Here is a 22,261-nt window from a genome sequence, read left to right as displayed (position 1 = left end):
CTGAGCTCTTAATGGATACATGAGGTACATCCAAAGGATTCCACCTAGCTTGCCAGGTTTAGTGATGTTGTATGACTGAAATCAGATAAAGCCAAGGCCTTTATTGCCATGCCGCAAAAATCAATTTGCTCAAAAGAAGGGAAAGGAAGGCAGTGCTGAGAAATACTGCTTTAAGGAACTGAAACGGCTGGGAAAGACCCAAAACAGAACCTGTTTCACTCTCTCTCTAGTTTTCTTTAGCAGTTCCTGAACAATTTTTTTAAACAGGCAAATGCAGCCTATTATTATTATTATTATTATTATTTATTTTCCTGTTGTTAAAAAAGTTTCTGAGGCTCAGGAAAACAATACAAAGTAAAAACAGAGTTATGCGAAGCACTCTTACTTCCAGATGGTTGCTTGGACGCCACGGGGAGATTGCCAAGTCTGTGACGCACGCATACGCACACAAACAAACACGCACGCTCACACGCTCACGCACCCGGTGGGTGGTTTCACCAATCAATAGTCTCCTCTGAATGACTGGGCAGAAGACTCCGGCGCTGACGGCAGCTTGCTTGTGATTCACGATAAGTTGCCCGTTTGTCTGTTCTTTTATTGTTTGTTGTCATAATCACCATCTGTGTAGTGTGCGAGCGCAACCACTGGGTGAACTTTGCAAAGTATAGTCATCCAGCCGAGGACGGCCCGTAAACTCCTCGCTGCCTGTAACCAACCCACTGAAACTTATTATTCCAAACCCAAATCCTCAAACCCCCCCTCACTCCATCCCCCCTCCTTTCATCTTCTCCCGCTCATTACGACTTTGTTAATACACATCCTCCAAAACCCTCCACACCACCACCCTCCCCTACGCACACACACACACACACACACACGCTTTTTTTCCACACTCCCACTCCTTGAAAGCTAGAGGAAACCGGGACAGCGCAGCAGCGCGGGGGTTAAGTGGAACGGTGCGCCCTGATTGGCTGCCGACCGCCGGTCTGAACCAGCCTACAGATAGAGGTAACCAGGCAACCTCAGAGAGAGGGGAGAGAGAGGAGAGGGGAGAGGAAGAGAGGGAGGAGGGAGGGGGGTTAGGAGGTGGAGGAGGAGGAGGAAGAAAACCCCGCGCTGAGAAAAGAAGCCTGGCATAGTTTGGTGCGGATCGCTGCGTGGAAGGGAGGCGGAAGGAGAGGCTGGAGAGAAGGAAGACTGAAGAAGAAAAAAAAAAGATGTAAGGAAGCTTCTGAAGGAGGACCGGAATGGGAAAAGTGGATTACCGTGACGCACTGTGGATGTCTTCTTACGGCGGGAGGAGATGCGCGCCGCTGAATTCTGGATTCTAAAGCCCGTTCGCAACATGGGAACTAAGTGTACCCGATTTCGCTCTAGTGCAAAGGTAAGTGCGGCGGTCCGGCCAGGGGCGGCTAGTGGGGTTGGGGTAGGAGTGGTGGTGGGGTAAAAGTGTCGTCGGTGCACGCACAGCCCGGGCGAAAAAGTGCGCGCTCGTGCCCGTGCGCGGCTCTTGGTGGAGCTTGGAGGAGCCTGTGGATTCACTGCTGCTGTCCGCCGCCGCCGCCGCCGCCGCGTCGGGATTGTGGCGGGTGAGTGTGCGTGTGTGAACGCGTGCTTGCCGGGACGGGTTACAGAGGGTAGTGACACCCCCCCCCCCCCCCCCTCGCCCTCCTACCGGGCGGTCAGTCAGTGCTGCTTGTGTGTGTTTGTTGTGTGCGCGGGAGGAAGCACAGCGGCTCGAGGCACTCCGCACATCCGGTATGAAAACCCACCTTCCTAAAAGGCTTCTTATTAGTATAACTTTATTTTTCCAACAGCCTCTGCAAGGAAACATGCACCTGCCCCCCTATCCTCCACCCTCTCTTCGGGTGACTCTAGTTAACTTGGTGCACTCGATGTTATTTCCGTCCCTCGTGTCATTCATGTGGCGTCTCGGCGGTGTGTGTGTGTGTGTGTGTGTGTGTGTGTGTGTGTGTGTGTGTGTGTGTGTGTGTGTGTGTGTGTGTGTGTTCATCCGCATTTCTGCACTTATTTTGCCGGCTCGATTGGTCGTTTTGAACCGGACGCGGCTCTCTTCCGGACTGTCATAAATGAGTAAATGAATGAACGAATGAATGAATGAAAGTCCGTGATGGGACGGATCGGAGTGATCTGGGTGGGACGAGGTGCTTCTGGAAGGAGACCCGGACTCGGTGGAGATGACTGGGATGCAGAGGTGTGTGTGTGTGTGTGTGTGTGTGTGTGTGTGTGTGTGTGTGTGTGTGTCTCTCTCTCTCTCTCTCTCTCCCTGTGTGTATGTGTGTGTGTGTGTGTGTGTGTGTGTGTGTGTGTGTGTGTGGTGCAGAGACGTGGTGGAGGCTCCGGCCAACCCAGAGGTCTCCGATGCATGGGCTGGATGGATGGACAGAGGTAGGGAAGGAGGGAGGGAGGGAGGGCGGAGGAGTGGAATGGAATGGAAGCGCCGGTCGGTCAGTTTGCTTTGGGTAGGTGGATGAGTGGATGAGTGGGTGGGAAGGTGGGAAGGTGGGGGGTGCAGCAGACTCTACTGCAGCTAAAAGCCGCATTAATCATGAAGCCGTGGAGCTCTGCAGACCCTCACTCTCTCTCTGGCTCCCTCGCTCTTATTTCTGTCTGGCACTCGGACTTTCTGTATTTTGTTGGACTGATGCGTCATTTGCCTGCATTCTTTCTATCTTATTTTCTGGAGCTTTACTCTCCTGTGCATGCTACGTCAACACAATTCCACTGTAAAGCTACACACTTTTTTTCTAAAAAAAAAAAAAAATAAATCTGCTTAACTATTAGGCAGTGAAGTTGCAGAAAAGTGTAGTCTTCGTTGTTATGATAGCTTTATCAAAGAGGCTGTTCACCCCAAATTCTAGGAACTTTTTTTTTCAATAGCACTAGACGCAAAACATTGTTGGTGTCCATCTGTGCCGAGCTGCTGTTTCTCTTCTTTTACATATGAAAGAAAAAGAAAAAAAAAAACCCTTTTTCATTTAAATTCAGTTTATGTTTTCGGGGCCACTAATTAAACCAACGTTAACCATTAGAAGGATTTGGCTTTTTTTCCTCCCCAATGAAACAGCCTTTTTTTTTTTTTTTTTTACTTGCTTTATTGGCCCAGCAGGCGACTCCGGGGTGTCATAGAAACGCAGAGTATTGTGTAGGAACTGAAAGAAAAGACTGCTGAAGGGTCTCTTTTCCCCTCTTCCCACTCTGCTTTTTTTTTTTGTCTGCTCCATCTGCAGCCTCAGTCTCCAAGTTTTTTTTTTCTCTCTCTCTCTCGACTCATTCTGTCACTCTCCACTATTCAGCCTTGCAATTTATGGCTCACCCGTGTGGTACAGTGGGTTTTGGGGTTTGTGCTCTGAATGATGGTGAGGCTAATTCTAAAGCAGGAACCTCAGAGGTTTGAGTCTCGCTGCTCTGGGTTTTGTGAGGCCTTTAACAGATTTCTTTTTTGCAAAAACACACCTGCGCCTGTGTCCTGTAGTGTTTGTATCTCAGTCAAGACTTCCTCTCTCTTTTGAAAGTGCCTTTTATTTTGGTGTTCGTGCTGACGCCACGCTATCGTCAGAGGAGGGCTGAAATGTAAAGCGTCATCTGCAAAGATAATAACCTGGTTCCCACTTGTGTTGTTCCTTTTAAAGTGTGTTCTGTTGACAGATTCAGTTGCGGCGCATCAAAAGCAAAAAAAACCCAAACCCAAACAAAAAACAATGAACTGTCAGCTGCAGTGGAATTAAACAGAGAGGACGACTAACGTTCGACACCGTCTATGCCTTGATTGCTGTTTGTGTTTCCACCTTGACAGGAATAGCGCCGCCGAGGAAGCCGAAGGGTTTGTTTTTATTGAATTAAAATTCTCACACGGAGAAGCTCAATGTTCTGCCACAACAGTACAACTAAGAAAACGGGGAGCAGCAGGAACGCATTCATCATCTTTGCTGATATCTGGGGCTGTGCACAGGAACCCGTGTGGGTGTTCCTTTTGACATCTGTCTACCATGGCGAAGACACAGACCAATTACACTCCTGCACAGCGGTGGCGGTACCTGGTGGCAGGTGACTCAATCAGCCTGTAGACAGGGTAGAAAATAATATTCTGAAGTGACTTAATTAAACAAAAGTTTAAAGATGTTTCAACTCTGGAATCGCTTGTTGGAATTAGATGACTGCGGAAGGCTTGGAAATGTGGTTTTGATTAAAGTTTCTGTGTTCCATCCATCCATCCATCAATCCATCCATCTATGGATGCATGGATTGTCTTTACGCTACGGAAATAGAGGAGCTGGATTGTAAGCCATCTGACAAAGTACCATCCACAGTCATGCCGTCTGAGTTGCTAATTAGCTTAGCGTGCATGTCTTTGGACGTCGGACTTCGTAGGAAGTCAGAGCGCCTAAGGAGAGAACCCACAGACACCGTAGGAGAACACACAGACACGAGTTGTTGAGTCAGAATCGAACCCACGACCTTCTTGCTAACCTGAACCACTGTGTCCCTCAACGCGCTGAAGAAGGAGGGTGTGAGGTGGTTAATCTGCACTGTGGAGCAGATTTTTGTACTGCTAATCACTTCCTGGGTCTATTTCTCTTTGATGTATGTTTGTGTACATGTGTGTAGTTGTGTTGGTGCATATCCACATCTGCTGTTTTGGGAGTGTACAGGAACCCGCATTAGGCCTGGAACCACTGGAACGTCTTATGGGAAAGGACCCTATTTCGATGAACCAAGTTTGTGTTGGTTTTTTCTTCTTTCTTGAGGAGATTCTGCACCGTGGCAAATTCAGACATTTCTCAAATCAGCTAGTGAGTCACCAATTCCACACAATTCCGTGTACTGCTCATAATGAATCATTTGGTATATTCTTGCAATGTTCCTCAGACTTTCTCCTCCGCTTTGCGTCCTCCCGCACAGACTCCTTTGTAGAACATTAGATGGAAGGACTTTTTCTGACAGCCACAGTTGCTCAGCTCCTGTTGAATCCTTCGGTTCACTATGGGTGCAATTTACATGGGTCTGAGTCATGACAGAGTGGGCTTCTCCTCTGCTCAGCACAAGTGGAAAAAGAAAAAGAAAAAAACCCAGCAAGGCACTTTTCCACCCCTTGATTGTGTCTTTTTGTGCGTCCAAGGTAAAATTCTCATTTAATGAAAAGAGCGAGTTGCGTAAAAGCGAGAAATAAAGGAACTGCTGATAACGTTTTATAAAACAAGGCTTGGGGAGAAAAAGAGCGCGCTTGCGTTTCAGAAGAGAAACCGATTAGATGACGACACCCCCTCCTCGTTGACTCAGCTTCGCATCGGGGGCAACAACCCAACAGTCTTCCGCAGCCCATTTACCTCTTTTTGTCTTGTGCCTTTTTTTATGTCTTCAGCCTCGTTTGATGTTTTCATTACCTCCTGACAAACAATCCCAGCCAAAAAACCTTCTGTTCCGTCTTATCTTCTCCCCTGTGTCTCTTCCCTTTTTATTCCCTCGTCACTCTGTGACTCCCACATCCTTCTGCCCTCATTAATCAATGCCTCCGTCCTCGTCTCTTCATTCCCACCTCACTTCCAGCCCTTCAGGCTCCCCGAGATTGTGCGTTGTGCCATGTCTGTCTCAAGGTATTCAAAACATTTCAAATCTGTATTGTTGCCCTGCGCCAAGATGCATTTTTTTTTCTCCCCCCTCACAATGATCCACTGCGCTGGAGAAATGGATGGAGGAAGAAGTGACTTCCTCTTGGCTGGCTGCCCTTACTATTGATCCACCTGATGTGTGTGCATGTGTCTGCCTGACATTCTCTCAGATATAATTGACATCACAAATACCTTTGCAGACACTGTGATCCATCTTGGATGGCAGTGGAGGCTCGTGGCTACGCGTCCGCAGTCCCCAGGCCAAACAGAAACAGTTCAGACCCACTAATTAACCCGAGATGCTAGTGGCCACATACACCAGAGGAGCAGCTATATCAATAGACCAAAGAACTGGAGATCTCCAGAAAAAACAGGGAATTAATTTAGCCCTCTGTTTACAGTCTGCTTGCAAAAAGGCTCGGTTTTAGCTTCCGACGCTTGATTTGTTGGACTTTCCACAAGTTTGGAAGGGAACAAAAAATAAGCAAGCTTGGCGAAGGGTGTGTGGAACTAACTCGGTGAGGTAGCGCTGTCCTTTGTAACATTACAAGGGGTTGATTCACAGAACAACACTTTTAACCGTGAAGCAAGCAAAGTGAATCAGATGATGGTCTTTCCCAACGTCTGGGGAGTCCACTGATGGCTGGAGATGCATTTATTATTGGGACAACTCGGGTGAATTTTGCATAATTTGAGTCGTCTGTTCTGCAACACCTGTCCTCCCTCCAAATAATCACTCCCGCTCAAGCTAAACGCACGCACGCACGCTGAAAAGGCCTTCCGAGAGCAGGGCGGCACATCCAGAGGTTCAGATCGGTTCGCCAGCTAATCTGCCTCGGATGCCTGTAACCTGTAATCTGCTTAAAACACTTGCGGTCTGTCCACATACACGCGCACACGCGGTTGGGATTAGCATCTGTAGACACAACAACAGGACAGCAGGGACACAAATCCATGCACGCACGCACGCACACACACACACACACACACACACACACACACACACACACACACACACACACACACACACGCTCGCACGCACGCACGCACACATTCTGATGCATGCCTCTGCCCTTACATTTGACCGCCTAAAGAGGGCTGCGTGGGTTTGCTGTACTCTGCATTCACAGTCTGGCCTCTGCAGCTTCAGACTGCACTGTGACTGGAATGGAATTAGCAGACAGATAAAAAGAGTAACTGTAGAGTTTCCACTGCTGTGTGCCAGGATTTAGAGGGAGAGAGGGACAAAGTGAAAAAAAAGAAAAAAGTTTAATTAAATGGGCCAAATGGGCCACAAGATGGCGTTTGCATTTATGTCAAGGTGACGGAGTGCACGAGCGTCCCTCTTTCTTTTTTTTTGTGGACCCTCCACGGTACTCCCCCTCCCCCCACCTCCACCTTTTTTTTTCCATTTCACACTTTCCTTCCTGTGTTTTCATAATCTCTCTTCTGTTGCTCCCGTCCCTCCCTACCTGTCTCTTCTCCTTTCCTCCCTCCTTCTCTGCCTGCAGCGCCGCTTCAGGGATCCTCTTGTTTCAGATGAAATGTTGATTATGGAAGTGAGGCTCTTGAGCTTCCTGCCTCCCTCCTCGCTGCGCCCGCACGCACACATCATTATGATCGCATTTTTTTGTTCTCCACCCCCCACACGCACGCATCCGGCCTGACACGTCGTCTGGTCCTCCTGGTCTTTTCTCCCTCCAGTGAGCACCACTTTGGAGAGGGGGCGGGGGGGGGGGGGGGGGGGGCTGTAGGGCAAAATGGAAAAGGTGCTCACTTTGTTAATGAGTTTTCGCAGCAAACAAAAGCACTTTGCAGCAGACGAGTGCAGAGGACGAGGGGTGCTGGGAGGCGGGCAGCACGGGGAGGCGCACGCCACACTGGAGCCGCAGCACATTAACACTTCAATTAATTCCGCGCCTTAAATTCTCATTTCCCCCTAGAAGTCAAGGGCCCTGATCACCTTTCTCCTCAACCCCCACCCTCAGCCAAAGCACCACACACACACACACACACACACGCGCACACACTCGCACACACACGCACACACTAGACTGCTTTTTTTCCATTACAGTTTCCAGCAAATCTCGTGGCAGATTTTCAAAACATGGACAAACACAACCATTAAATCACCGCGTGTCAGTTCAGCCATGCAAGGCGACAATCTTAAAAGGATCTTAAAGGTATGAGCAGTCAGGAAGGTGGTAAATCCACTGATTTCACAGTAGATCTATCTATCTATCTATCTATCTATCTATCTATCTATCTCTTTGGTGAAGGTGAAGGTCCGTCGCAGCAACCACACGGAAAGACAAACTAACATCCGCACTCATGCTGTCAATGAGGCCAAAGTGCAGGTCTGGACTGTGAGAGGAAGCTGCAGGACCTGAAGAAAAGACAGGGAGGGAGGTGCCAACTTCTCACAGAAACACCCCGGGGTCACCTGGGACTAGGGATGGAAATTATCGATTAAGTCATTAATCGTTAGTTGATTGACCTTATCGACCGATTAACGATGAATTGATGAGAGGTGATTTTTCATGAGAACCTAAATTTCACAATAAAAATTGTGTAAGAAACACACCATTCAACCCTTAAATAATGTTTACGGTCCAATGTGACCAATTTTTACATTAGAGAACAGTAAAAACACCCTAAACATTGATCCTCTGACTTTAAGTTGACTTCAAATGGGTCACGTTTCAACTTTAAAAAAAAAAAAAAAAAAGTTGTTTTAAAAGTAGTTCTAGGTATACAGGTATACACTACGCCATTTAACAAAAAAAAAATATAAAAAAATGAATTAATTGCGACTAATTTAATTTAATCGATTAAATTCTTAATTAACAATTAATCATTAATCGATTCATTTTTAACATCCCTACCTGGGACTCAAACCAAAGACCTCCTTGCTGTTAGTGAACAACACCACTGGGCTGCCCCCAAACACATCATGTGACCTGTCGGTAGAGAAAAGCTTTGAGAAATACACCATCCTTCCTTCAGGGTGCAAAGCTTTTGTGAGCAGTTGCACGTTTCAGTTGCCTTTGAGAGCAAAACAGAAACGTACCCCAGTGACATTGCGCCTTGCCCCAGTGTCACACCTCTGCAGACCACAGCGGCATCGCAGTGTCGCATTACATGCACCATGTGGCATTTCAGTCAGAGAGGGCGAGGGAGAGAAACAAGCTGGCCGCTAACAAAGCGTCATGAATTAGGTTTTAATTTGCGTTGGAGGGTCTTTTCTCATTCAGCTCGAGCACAAAAGCAACGGAGATGCCTGGTTTTGTATCATATTCTTTATTCAAGCTGCACAATGGATAATGAATGCATGCCCGTCGGCCGGGGGAGAGAGGGTTTCTTTGCAGGGGTGGGGTGAGGTGGGGTGGGGGGTTCTTAGCAGCGCTTCCCCTGTGGAACTGCTCCACCGACGTCCGCACTCACAGCGAGGCAGCAGTTGGACGGCGGAAGAGACGGAGACGGGAGTGGAAACATGTTTCCCTCCGAGGACTTTCCTCTTCACATTTCTCTCTCCTTCTCTCTTTGTCTTTCCCTCTCGTTCTTCCCATCCGCACTCCTCCCTTCCACTGCGGACTAGTGAATTTTTCAGCCGTCCCGCGGCTTCGCCCCTTTGCTTCTACCTCCTTTTTTTTCCCGTAATGACTGCTCATAATTCAGCATCCATCGTTAGCTTTTATGTCCTTTCCGTGACTTAGTTCTTTGCCATGTTTCACAGGACAGTACATGGTCGAAGAGCAGCGAGCACCGGCGGCGTGCGGCAGGGAGATGGGTCTCGTCTGACTCAGAGCTGTTTTATAAAGGAGCTGCGCTTCACGCAAACCATGCAAGACATCTGATGGACCTTGAGTTCACGCGCCGAAACAAACCGGCTCCCTGCTCGTCCTCCGCATCCTCTGGTGCAGGAGTCACAGATTTACAGATATAGTTCAAAAGCATCGATTATGTCAAGTGGTAAAGGGTTCATCTTGAAATTTCCTCCGTGTCCACATTGCTGTCAGTAAATTAAGATTTAGACTAGTGTTTTTGCAGACTATGGTTATATTGTGATTACCATGGAACAGTCACAGCATTGAGATTGTCATTAGCACAGTGGTTCCTTTAACAACAATATTCATTTCTCCTGTAGATTAGTAAGCAGATTTTAAAAATGTTTAAATGTTCCTTTAAATCTTCAATTTTATGTCAAATTTACATGTGATGTTTTCTGGTCTAGTCAAAGGTTTCTGCGGTCTGTGCTAAAATAAAGTTTAAGGATTTGACCCTTTGTGATGTCACAACGTTCACTGCGACTTCTGCCCGGTCAGCGACAAAAACGACCAGGAAGTTGGCGGCTCCAACCCTTTACTGCTCTTTACCTTGTTTTAGTCTCCTATCCAAAAGAAAAGGCGTAGGTTTTCAGCAGGAAGCTGAGGCCCAGTGTTTTGACAGGAGGCTGTAAACAGAGGGCTAAATACACTGTTTTCTGCAAGGCTGCTGTGCCGGACAGCACGGAATGTAAAACCTAGATGCGCTGGTTGGAAGAGGTGCTGGAAGAACTGGACTGAGGCCTTCTTCTCCCGGGCAGCAGAACAGCACCGGACGACGATAGCCACTCGTAGGCAAAGCTCACGTTTGTGTGCGAGGGGCTCACGGCCCACGGCGCTTCATTGTCGCACTCCAAGCACTTTTGGCAGCGGAGTTTTATGTCGCTTCATGGATCATGAAGTCTGCTCAAGTCATAAAGCGAGTTAGGTTTCAATTACGGCAGAAACATAAAAAAGAATCAAAATGTGATTCGTTTTTCATGCAGCGTTGAGTCAAAAGTGTGTGTGTGTGTGTGTGTGTGTGTGTGTGTGTGTGTGTGTGTGTGTGTGTGTGTGGGGGGGGGGGGGGTAGGGGAGTGGTTGGACGTGTTTCTAGGTAAATTCTTTCCTCTGCTGCGCTTCGCCATGATACTGATCTTCAACACAACAATGCTTTCACGTGGTACGTCAGTCCATCGTTGACTGATTGTAAGTCTGGTTTCGTTCTACAAAGAAACTCTGCTGAGGCGTCAAACGGCAGGAAGGTTCAGGCTGAGGTGAGAATTAACTGAGGCTTGTTAATGCGGCCGTGAGTGACCATGCCACTTCTCACGGTGGCTTTTTCCCCTCTGCTGAGTCATCAGCGATTGCACACACACACACACACACACACACACACAGACACACACACACACACACACACACACGTTCTGTTGGACGTTTTGCAGGGTAATTGGTCTTTTCTCAGCCGAGTCACTTGGAATATTTTTTCAGTTGGATGCAAATATTTTTAGTCCTGAGATTATTTTAAGGCCCATAGAGGGGAAAAATGTATGCATGCGGTCGTCCGCTCATAAATTAAACATTTAATTCACTTAGTTAAATATTTTTTTTACTTTGCGGTTTAAGCCGGTATTATAATAATCATTATATTATCATTATAAATTTGTGTTGGTGCGAGGGTTGCTAGCTGCTGGATGCCCTCGGTTTCTCCTCCTGCTCCTCTTTCTCGTTATTATTAAGATCATCGTTATTGTGTGGATTTCTTAGCTGTGTTTTTTTTTTTTCAAAAAGAATAAGGAAGGAAAAGACCAATGAGAAAACAAAAAAAACTAATCAAAAACATCTCATTACAGGTTGTCGTGTGGCGCCACCGCGACCCGTTTGCTCCCTCGGTGCCGCGATTCTCAGTTTTGAACTTTTCAAAATGTCGTTGACTGGCAGCTGCATAAGAGGATTGGAGGCGCAGACGCATAAATACACATTAGGAGTAAAGATAAAACGAATCGCTCCTCACTTAGCCGGCGGGAATTTTCAGCTCAGATCAGCCCAGAGCCAGTCAGTGTGTGAAAGACTCCACACTGAGCCGTGAGAGGGAAGCTTCCGTTTTGCAGAGGAAGAAGAAGAAGATATATATTTATATAAACGAGCGCAGTTTACCGACATTTTAAATTCTGGCTCCCACCTAATGAAAGCTGAAAGTGGCTTAGAGGCTCACTTTCTCACCGCTAACTGGACTGGCCCGCGGCTGTTTTAGCCAATCCGGAGAAGCCAGAGCAGCACGAGCATCTCCTCAAAGTTCTGCATGTTCTTATTGGATGAAATGTCTGCAGTGTTTCTTATTGGTTCCCCTCTCTCTCCTGGTACCCTCTAGAAAACCCCCTTCAGCACTCTTATTGAGTGTGTGTGTGTGTGTGTGTGTGTGTGTGTGTGTGGTCAGCCTCTCAGTCAGGTACTCTCGCTCCCTTTAAGGACGAATGGAGGATTCAATCACCTGCTATCAGGTCATTTGTGCCTCTTGATCGAGTTGCACTGAGCATCTACTGGACTGACACACTCCAGTGGGCGCCAGGAACCTCTCACTCTCTCTCTCTCTCTCTCTCTCTCTCTCTCTCTCCCTCTCTCTCTCTCACACACACACACACACGCCCGCGCACAAACACATTGATAAGAGGGGTATATAACTGGAGGCTAAATTATTTTTTCCCCCATTATAAAAGTGCCTTTGATGCTCCGCCCTCCCCTCACCCGGAGGCCATCACCTTCTGGTCCTCTCTCTCTCTCTCTCTCTCTCTCTCACACACACACACACTCAGAGCCACTTCCCCCTCTTTTCCATATCTGTGCATTAAAGTGATAGCCTTCAATTAGCTGGATATGCTTTCATATAATGACTCCTCTCCACCCTTGGCAGTATCAGGCCTGATGAGTTTGATACGTAATCTGGGAGAACAAGGGTGTTAAAAGACCACCCAGCCATGAATGGGTGTGTGTGTGGGGGGGGAGAGGGGAAGGGGGGGTGGGCGGAGGGGACGCCAATGTGTGGGCCTGCTCGTTTTGTGTGTGTGTGTGTGTGTGTGTGTGTGTGTGTGTGTGTGTGTGTGTGTGTGTGTGTGTGTGTGTGTGTGTGTGCGCACATAAAGCTGGATTAATGGAAGAGGCGAGATCTAAGCGCTGCAAGATTAAATGAGTGTGAATTGATGTGATGGTTTCAATCACACTCACACGCCCATAATAGCCGCGTCCGCCGCTGACGGAAATATTTGTCGGGGGGGGGGTTATTTTGAAGTTGGCGATGTGACGCGCATGACTGGACCACCGACTGTAGTTGGATTTCAAACGGCTTTCCACTTTTTTTTTTTCCTCTCTCTATCCTTCGCATCTGCACTGTAAAAAGCAAGATGAGACTCCATTTATATTCCACTTCCACAGTTTCCCGTGTGACATTATGAATATAAAAAAGCCAGAGAAAGGCAAAAAGGCAAAGCGGGCTGCTTCTTGTCAGTCTGGAGTGTCTGTTTGCTTCAGTGCAGCAGCGGCTTTTGAAAGCATCCTGTGTGTTTCAGGCCAACGCAAACAATAACATGATAAAACCTGGCAATGTGATGATTTTGTTCAATTCATCGTATCATCACCGTGTCAGGGGTGTCTCAACGTCGCTTCAGTTACAAACCTTAGGTCTGGCCTGTGTGCACCCCATCATCCTTTGCACTCTGGCGCTGATCGTCCAGAGCCCTGAGCACAAACCAAGAAGAGCGACTTCCAGAGTGTCGCTCGGAATAACGGGGAACTCTCACACAGAGGGACCAAGAGGAGACTGGAAACCTCCTGATCTGACAGACTGACAGGAAGTGACAGGAAGTGACAGGAAATGCCGTCGTTTCCTTAGAAATTACGCTGCCAGTAACGTAGAAAAACCACTCCAGCCCAGCAGTTTTTGGAAGAAAAAGTAGGGGAAAATGCTTGACAGAAATGCTCTTATTTCATAGTTATTTCATCGACTTTTCAAAAAATTCCCACTGACTATAGTTGTGCGAGACTAAAACAGATACACACCTGCACCTGGACAAAATATTGAACCTGAATATTGACCCGTGGACTTTATTCAAAGGTGTCAAAATACCTTGGGATGTTGCACCACCGGTGCAAGTAACCTGCAAACCTGCCTTAAAAAGGAACAAAATGATGTTATAAAAAAAAAAAAAAAAAAAGGGCAATCAACATTTGTCTGACAAGAAGAAAAAAAATCTGCAATATTTGTGGCTTTCGGTTCCAAAAGAAGAAGATGAAGACAGGGAAGAAGAGGGAGGGGTGGGCTGGAAGGACACAGAGAGGAGAGGAGGGGCGGCAGCAGGATGTGCGAGTAGTGAGGTGAGAAATACTTGTGATTGCCTGACGTGTGTCGCTGAGCTCCGCTGTTATTGGTCATTCTACCTGCTGCTGCTGCTGCGGCGGCGGCGAGGACGTGCGTGCGCTCTCGTGCGTTCCACCCTCGACGCCTAACGTTTTTTTTTTTGTTTTTTTTGGAGATCCGCTCTCCTCCCCTTTTCTCCTCACCTCTCTGGAGACCCCCGCTGCCTCCCGGTACTCACTCTCCCCTGGCCGTGAGCCGCCTCCAATATCCGGCTGTCCGTGTGATCGCCCTCACGACGCTGCTGCTGCTGCTGCTGCTGCTGCTGCTGCACCTCCCAGGAGAGCGGCTCAAAGCAACGGGCCGCTGCGACCGGCCCCGAGGAGACGACGTGGCGCTTAAGGGAACGCTTTTGTCTGCGGTGGTGGCGTCTATCAGGCTGGCCCCTCCTCCTCCCTCCCACTACCCACCCCCCCAACCCCACCCCAAGGCCAAACCTCTTCACCGAAATAGATCGACCTTTCGCAATTTATTACCTACACCGCTGACATCTATCAGGCCTCGGCTCCTCGGGGCCACCGGGGCCAATAATAATATGGCAGCGCCCCCCCCCCCGCGCAGCCGCTCATAAGACCGTCTGCCTGTTGCTGCTGCGAGCCGCTGCTATGTTTTATTAAACGCTTGAATGACTCGCGCCGCCGCCGCCGCTTCCTCTGCTACACGCCGCCTCCCGCCGAGCCCGCAGGTGAACCATTCATCCCTGCGGCACCTCCATCAGCGGCCCGGCCGCCTCCTTCCCGCCTCCGTCTCTCTTTCATCTCCATCAAACGTTCTCCTTCACCCCCGTCGAGCCCGGCGAGCCCGCTGCGGTTGGCGATCTCGTCGGGAAAAGTGCGGACAGAGCTGAGCTGAGTGGAAGCCGGCGTTTTTTTTTTTTTTTTTTTTTTTCTTAGCATTTGCAGCTTCATTTTTGGGTTCAGAGTTTCAGGCGTTAAAGCTTTGGTGGTTTGAGTTTCGTCGACTCGGGGGATTTCTTTTTACCTTTGTGTCAGATCTGTTTGGCTGTTATTGCATGAAAGAAGAACAACAGCACACGTTGACTTTTTTTTTGTTTCAAGATGTCAGTCAGCGAATGCAGGAGGAATCAGAAGGAAAAACATTATTTTAAACTAAGCCCGAGAGTTTTTTGGAAAATAGCCCTTTGTGATGTTACAAAGAGTTCTGATGACTCACTGATAACTCACCGATACCTCTCCCAGGACGTTGACAATGTCTGAGGCAGCTGTTGGTTCCGAGATGCAATTTTCAACCTGCTTTGCTGCGTCTCCTTCAGCTTCAGCTGGTGGCTAAAACAGAGTTTTCCTCACAAGGAGGCTGTAAACGGCAGGTTGGTTGAAACCTGTTTCCTCGAGAGTATTTCTTTGTCAGAACATTTTAAATGATTTAATGCACTTAATTCAGAGACACAAACTGCTGGTTTGAATCACTGCTTTGGGCGCTACACAATGCAGCTGCTCACAGTTTGAGTCGCCGCACGCATTTGTCTTCTTATTTAAAAAGCTTCATTTGTAGAGTGCACTTTAATGTTTAACTTGCTGGATGTTTAAAATGTCACGGTCGTCAGTGTTATTGCTTATTTTCATACTCTTTTGCTCGCCTGCTGTTTCACTGTATCACTCTGCCTCTGTGAGACCAGTGTGTGCAGAGCTGGCGAGATGCAGAGTGGAAACAGAAGTCAGCTCACCACCAGTGTGTGTGTGTGTGTGTGTGTGTGTGTGTGTGTGTGTGTGTGTGTGTGTGTGTGTGTGTGTGTGTGTGTGTGTGTGTGCGACTGTTTGTGTTTACATGCAGCGCCAGTGAGTTTTTGCCCTTTAGACTCAATTTTAACTTTAATTTCAAAGGGGAAGGAAAATCAATGATTAAGGTCATAAATGACTTGTGTGTTCAGTTTTTGTTTTCTGAGAATAATTTATTGGTTGCATTATATTTTTTAAAGGGAGCGGTGGGAAAATAAAAGTGTTTGATAATATCACAACAAGTGTAATTCAGCCGTGCCGGTTGTGTTGTGACTGGACCTGCAGAGTTCTCAGGGGTCCGGCTATTAACCGAGATAAGAGGAGGGGAGGGAGCGATGCTAGATAGGAGGAGCTCTTCCAGGTGTCTCAGAGCATTTGTTCACCCGCTGAGAACACACACTGCACACTACGCACACAAACACACTCGCAAATATATGAGGCACGAGGACTTTGCTACCACCAGCTGTGTTCCAAATCGCTTAGCTCCATTATTACTCACACTACGATATAGATATTGTTGTGCTAAAGCAAACACTGCCTTTTAGCGTTTCCTGGAAGTGGCTAACGCTAGCCGCCTCGTTTCGCACATGTTTATAACTCGTTGAGAATGTGAAAGTGAACGTTTAGTTCTGGGTAACATCCTGCGACAAAGTCAAAAGTTTGTCTCCCACAACAATTATGACTCATTGCAATTTGTGCTAACGTAGCTTCACAAGGAGGTCAGCCAGGTCCTGCCTGCTAATTTAGCTAGCAAGCTAACCATGACTGAATCCTTACAAACATTACTGACAGCAATGTCTCTGGCAGTAGATCTCATTGCACTAAGCTGTTGCCAGGTTGTATTTAGCCCCGCCAACCATTTGAAAAGTTTAGCGAAGTGTTAGCGGCTCTGGCTGAGGATGTGAACTGAAGCATCCTTCACTGTTTGACAGCTTCAAGCGTCGAGCTGCATTTTGGCATCCTCACCGGTGTGAGCATTGCACCAGTGCTCTCAAAATAGTAAGTGTTCAGTGCTGAAGTGTCCCACTTCCAGATAGATGGAAGGGACTAATTAGGTAAATGCAAAACACATATAGAAAACACACCGACAGAAACATCACGGAGCGCTTGCTGGAAGGAAGGAAGAAAAGAAGGAGAGGAAGACCTCCTTCTTTTCATTATCAAGCCCTCACTTAAGCAGGAACCCTCTTCATTACCCGTGTCCTCATCAGACATTGTTACATCCTCTCTAATCTTAAGATGTTTCGCCATCATTCAGCCCCGCCATAATCACCGAACAAAAGATTCTCCGTCGGATGTCTGCGCGCGCACACGTTTGTATCCGTGTGCCCGCTGTGCCTCCAGCTACGTATCTTAATCTCCTGTCTATTAGCATATTTAGAGCATTGCTTTAGCCGGGTGGAGGCTCGTGATAGGCTAATTTCACAGGGCCCTCATCTAGCTCCAGGAAGTGAAGGAGGAAGGGCAGCGTCTTGGGAACAAGATCGGGGGGTTCGAGCCTTCTGGGTGTCTGTCTCCCCAGCAGATCTCAAAGAATTGTGGGTAGTGGTTGGGGATCAAAAGACAACTTTGGCTGAAATGAAGCAGAACCAAGCTTTCGGTCGAGCTTTCGTTGGCACTGTTGGTTGTGAAACGATGTGTGTTACGTTTCATTTTTTACACGTTGAATCAAGTCAACTTTTATACTGGTTAAAATCAAGGTTGGTAGATAAAATAAAGAGTGCTGTGGCTGTGGAAGATGCTTCCATCCTCTAGATTTGCCCTGGAGATTTAAAACATTTGTTTGTTGTTGTTGTTTTTAAACCACCCAGTAAAGGGGAATCACCAGCAATTATTATTAATTTTTTTTTTAAAGAAACACTTACTACCTTCAGTCGCTCATTTTTTTTTATGTCTAATTTATTTTTAGTCTTTGTTTTTGCAGGGACCAAATAAATATTTACCTGGATTTTCTGTGTTTCAATTAAATATTATAGGCTAGAATCCTTAAAAAATACAAAAAAAAAGCAAAACAAAAAACCCAACAAGCCTTAATTGAACTGGCTGTCTGATGCCACATGACTCTGTTCCGGTGACAGTCTGACCGACTTGACTTGAAGTTTCTTGTCAGTTGCAGCATCATTGCAGCCCAGCATCCACCTGCCTTCACCACCATCCGCCGAGCGCAACAAGTCGTGTGTGTGTGTGTGTGCGCGTACAAGGGAATTAAATTTCCTATTCCAGTCAGTCGTCTCTCACTCTTGAGCCCGTGGCAGCGAACACTCTTCCTCTGTCACGCAGCCGTGCCTTTCCCCCCCTCCATGCTTCCTTTCAACTCTTTTTCATTTCCACCTCCTCTTTCTTTCTCTCTCTCTCTCTCTCTCTCTCTCTTTCTCTCTCTTTCTCTCCCTCCCCCTCGGCTCTCTGGCGCGTATTTAATAAGGCTTTATTGACGCAAGAGGGATTTTTTTTTTGTTCTCTTTTCTTTCTTCCTCTCTCGATAAAATCACACGCGGCCACCCAGTCAAAAACGGCAAAGGTCTTGTGCTTTATTAGCTCCCTGCTCTCAGATCTCCTCCTCCTCTTGTCCTCCTTTTGTCTTTTTTTTTTTTTTTTTACTGCACACCGCTCCCCTTCACAACCTCCCTTGCCGTATCGGCGTCATTAGCAGCTGCAGGGTGGCGGATGGCGGCGGGAGGCTGCGGCACTCTGCCGTTCAGCTTTAGTCATCGTTACCCACACGCAGGAATCTGTCACGTTTGTGTTCGCCTGTTAACCTGCGGAAAAAGTACATTCAGCACTTTTGCCACACGCAGGAATCTGTCACATGTTTGCGTTCACCTGTTAACCTGCGGCAAAAGTTCATTCAGCAACTGATCTGCGCAATAGCCACTCCTGCACACGCAGGAGTGGCTATCAGGTCCCAGCAGCGGCTGCCTTCCCTCTGCTGGCTTTCTCTCCCAGCGCACACAGACAGACGCATACTGTGAGAAACACACTCACACACTCACACACTCACACACTCACACAGCCTGTTTTTTTTTTTGAGAGGTTTGTATTGACTGTGAGCCCCACAGGGAAGTGAATGCCAATAGCCCCTCGACTCTCTGCGAGGGTTCCGGCAGGCCGGCGGTCCAGCGATCCACAGGGTGCTAAAAGGTTCTATTTCAAGAGCTGGCACAAAGTTTCACCTCCAGGAGGAACTTTGAGAGTTCATGTGCTGCTGCATGAGTTTTTTTTGTGCCTAGATGCCTGGATGTGGGTGTTGGTGCGTAGTTTTTTTTTCTTTTTTTCTGGCTGGTAATGTTCGTGCAATACTTTGAAACGATTCGGAATTAAGACGTCATGCAAACCCTGAGTGTGTGTGTGTGTGTCTGTGTGTGTCTGTGTGTGTGTGTGTGTGTGTGTGTGTGTGTGTGTGTGTGTGTGTGTGTGTGTGTTTGTGTGTGTGTGAGTCGGGAGGGGTGGGGGGGGGGTGTCTGATGCCGCCGTGGTGACTCACTGCCAAGTGCCCCCCCCAATGACATCAGAGGGTGCAGCCTTAATCCTCGCTGAATGCGCCGCAGCCACGAAACCAACGTTACGTAAAAGGCGCTAAACAAGAAGCTTCGTGGTCCCCGGTATTGGTGGCGGAGTTGGTTCATCCTCAAGCCCTCAATAAAACTGCAAAAACAGACATTGTGAGGGAAACTGGCTTTGACGGGTAGAAAACCCGAGGAGGAGCGGCGGTGGTGGCGGGGACTCGCGTCCTCTCGGGGTGGGGGGGGGGCGCTGAGGAAGAATCGTAGACAGAGGGCCTGATTGGGCCCAGGAGAGTCCAGGAACCTCCAGGCCCTGCAGTACAGAGCGCATTTGATGAGCTTCACCCCCACTGGCTGGTGGAAACATGTGGTCCGGGCGCCTGTCGCTGGCGCCGAGCTCCTTGTAGCCGCTGGCTAGCTGGTAAAGACTCAGGAGGAGAGGCTGTGATTGTTGAAGCGGCTACAGAGCACGACAACAACGGCGCAGCTTCTTCTCCAGATTCCCTGGCAGACGACACCACGAAGGTCCTGTCCTGCCTCGGATTGCTTGTGCGCCGTTTGTTAGGACACTGAGGAGGCAGGGCATGGATGGAAAGGCCACACATGATGCCGCACACAGTCTCGGTAAAGAAGGAAAGAGTTAACCGGATTCTCTCGCCGCGTTAACTTCGCCAGCCCTAATTAATAAACGCTAACATGTAAATATGTAGGATTAAAGCTAGTGACTAATTTTCATCCTATGTCCTTGAGCAGGTTGATGTTAACAATTAAAAGTACAAAAAAGCAGACTGCCAACAAACTAACAATATACCATGAAGAGGTAAATATGAGCCGTCTGTCCTTCACACTGAAGGACAGACAGAATCATTTCAGCAGTCGTCTCCACGGTCACCACTGAGCGCCGGGGGAACTTTGTGTTCTCCTGACAACAACGTTGACGTGTTAAACTGATGGATGGATCGTCTGGAACAGTCTGGATTGTGGCTGCACACTGCACACACGCGGCGTGATGGTTTGCAACAAAGAGACCTGTTTTGGTTTGTGTGTCTTCACTTCCTTCGACAGGCCGAGACTGAACTGGCCAACATGTACCGCAAGAAGAGCTACACCAAGTTTTTTTGTTCCGTGTCAAAATGTTTGTGAGGTTTGCTGCCTGAGCAGAGCAGCATCTGGTGGCTCAGTGGCTGGAGGAGCTCAAGTTGTTGCATTTTTGTTGTGTCGGGAGAAGCTGAGAAGAGGCAGTAGTCCTTTCCTTGTGTGTGTGTGTGTGTGTGTGTGTGTGTGTGTGTGTGTGTGTGTGTGTGTGTGTGTGTGTGTGTGTGTGTGTGTGTGTGTGTGTGTGTGTGTGTGTGTGTGTCTGTCTGTCTGTGCTTGTGCAGCAGCATCATGTGACACCCTCCTCCCTGCCGCTGATTAGGTGTTTTGAATAATTGATGATTGCATTGCTCATTAAGTAGTCGTCTTCTGTTTTCGCCAGGCGACCGGCTCTATTTTTAAGGCAGCAGAAACTTCCTCCTCCTCTTCCTCTTCCTCTCCTCTTTTTTCTTCTCCTCCTCTCTGCATCTCCCCTTTGGATGCAGCAAATCCATCACTCACTCAGGGCTCTGCTGATGGGGGTCCACAGGGGCTTGGAGGGATGTTAATCATGTTGAGGGGACATTTTTAGCCGGAGTGTAGCGCGACGGTGGCGATGGGAGTTGCCTCCGGTCTCGCCGCCGCCAGCAGAAACTGCAGTGCAAAAAGGTAAAAAAAAAAAAGAGAGAGCAGAACGATGATGAAGTCTGTACATTGTGCAGATGTGACGGCACCGGCCTCTTGAATTGCAGTTCATCTTGAAAAATGACGTCCTAATTCTGCGAGAGACCTGCCCAGAGTCGGCGTGCGGCCGTTCCGGTTGTTTGCGAGCGGCTGACCGTCGTCCGACCTGCAAACCGGCTGACGGCGAGCGGATCAGAACCGGCAGACATCGAGTTTGAATCAGAGAAGGGAAAGCGGTGATGGAGCAAAAAAAAAAAAGAAAAAAAAAAAAGAGGCTCATCCACAGTTCTGTCAGCAGAAGCTGCAGCTTCCGAGCTTCCGCTCCGTCTCGCACTCACATACTCACATTTTAGATCTTAGCACATTAACGAGGCATGAAGCTCGCACACGCACACGCACACGCACACGCACACGCACACGCACACGCACACGCACACGCACACGCACACGGGGAGGTGCGGAGAGAATGAGATTGGTTTTCATCTATTTCCCCCTGAAAACACGGGTGGAGAAAAAAGGGAGGAATCCCCCAAAGACGACGCGGCGCTTTGATATCCGCAGTCCTGCGTCTGTAAATAGGTTGGGTGGTGGAGACGGAGAAGGTGCGGCGGGCGCCAGAGCGCGTGCGTGGCCTTCGCGCTCATCTGCGTTCGGCACGTGCGTGTAAAGTTGTCATCTTGAGGAGGGTATCCTATTTCTGGCAGGCTTTTTGGGTGGGAAACTGGTGTGTGTGTGTGTGTGTGTGTGTGTGTGTGTGTGTGTGTGTGTGTGTGTGTGTGTGTGTGTGTGCGTGTGTGGGATTGTTTACCTCCTCCTGTTGAGGCTTCCACCGCTCAGTGTTCCTTCCAGGCAGACAGGGAGGCGTTCAGGGCGATGTGTTTTTCATGGTGTTTCCCCTCCTGGCTGGCTGCCGCTCTGCAGTGTCTCCAGGCCCTCCAGGCTTCCGGCTGCGGCTACAGCTGCGAGACGGGACCGACGCTGGGAGCTTTTCTCCGCTTTGACCGGCGGCATCGCTGCTGAACCGCGCGGCACCGCCATGACCTGCTGTGATCTCTTGCCAGGCGGCGACGCTCGCCGTGAGACATCAGGGGCTGCGGTTAGGCCGAGTTGATTCACGATACGATATCGTACGATATGATGTGATATGATATAACATCATAATATAGTGTACGATGACATTTGACACGCTACAATAAGGTACAGGATGATGCCGTGCAAATGTCAAACCCCCAATTTGTCTTGAGATCAGCTGGAAAAACAAGCAGCCACTTAGCTCGCCACTTAGCCCGACATAAGGCTGTGGACTGCAGGGACCTGCAGAGAGCCCAGAATGCAGACTCACAGCACAGAGAGAACGGAATGGTGGGAATCGAACCCTCAACCTCCCTGCTTTGAGGTGACTGTCCTGCTACGTTCATAATAT

The 22,261-nt window shown here is 48.4% G+C and overlaps 1 protein-coding gene across 8 annotated transcripts in view; it reads left to right on the top strand.

Moving 5' to 3' along the window:
* The first annotated feature begins 1,090 nt into the window (after nt 1-1,090).
* dab1a (DAB adaptor protein 1a) overlaps nt 1,091-22,261 on the top strand; it is a 75,471-nt gene continuing 54,300 nt past the window's right edge. For 4 of the 8 annotated variants that reach the window (XM_076039368.1, XM_076039366.1, XM_076039367.1 and 1 more), the window contains exon 1: nt 1,093-1,384. The gene's annotated coding sequence lies outside the window, so the exon portion shown is untranslated. Of the gene's footprint in view, nt 1,385-1,660; nt 1,759-22,261 lie in introns of those variants that run through there. The other 4 variants (XM_076039364.1, XM_076039365.1, XM_076039360.1 and 1 more) reach the window with 3 other exon arrangements.

This window comes from Nelusetta ayraudi, unplaced genomic scaffold (assembly GCF_046127955.1).
Source record: "Nelusetta ayraudi isolate G7.1 ecotype Tasmania unplaced genomic scaffold, CSIRO-AGI_Nayr_v1 ptg000059l, whole genome shotgun sequence".
Classification (NCBI taxonomy): domain Eukaryota; kingdom Metazoa; phylum Chordata; class Actinopteri; order Tetraodontiformes; family Monacanthidae; genus Nelusetta; species Nelusetta ayraudi.
Note: the sequence above shows the minus strand (reverse complement) of the source record. Positions and strands in the feature narration are given on the sequence as shown.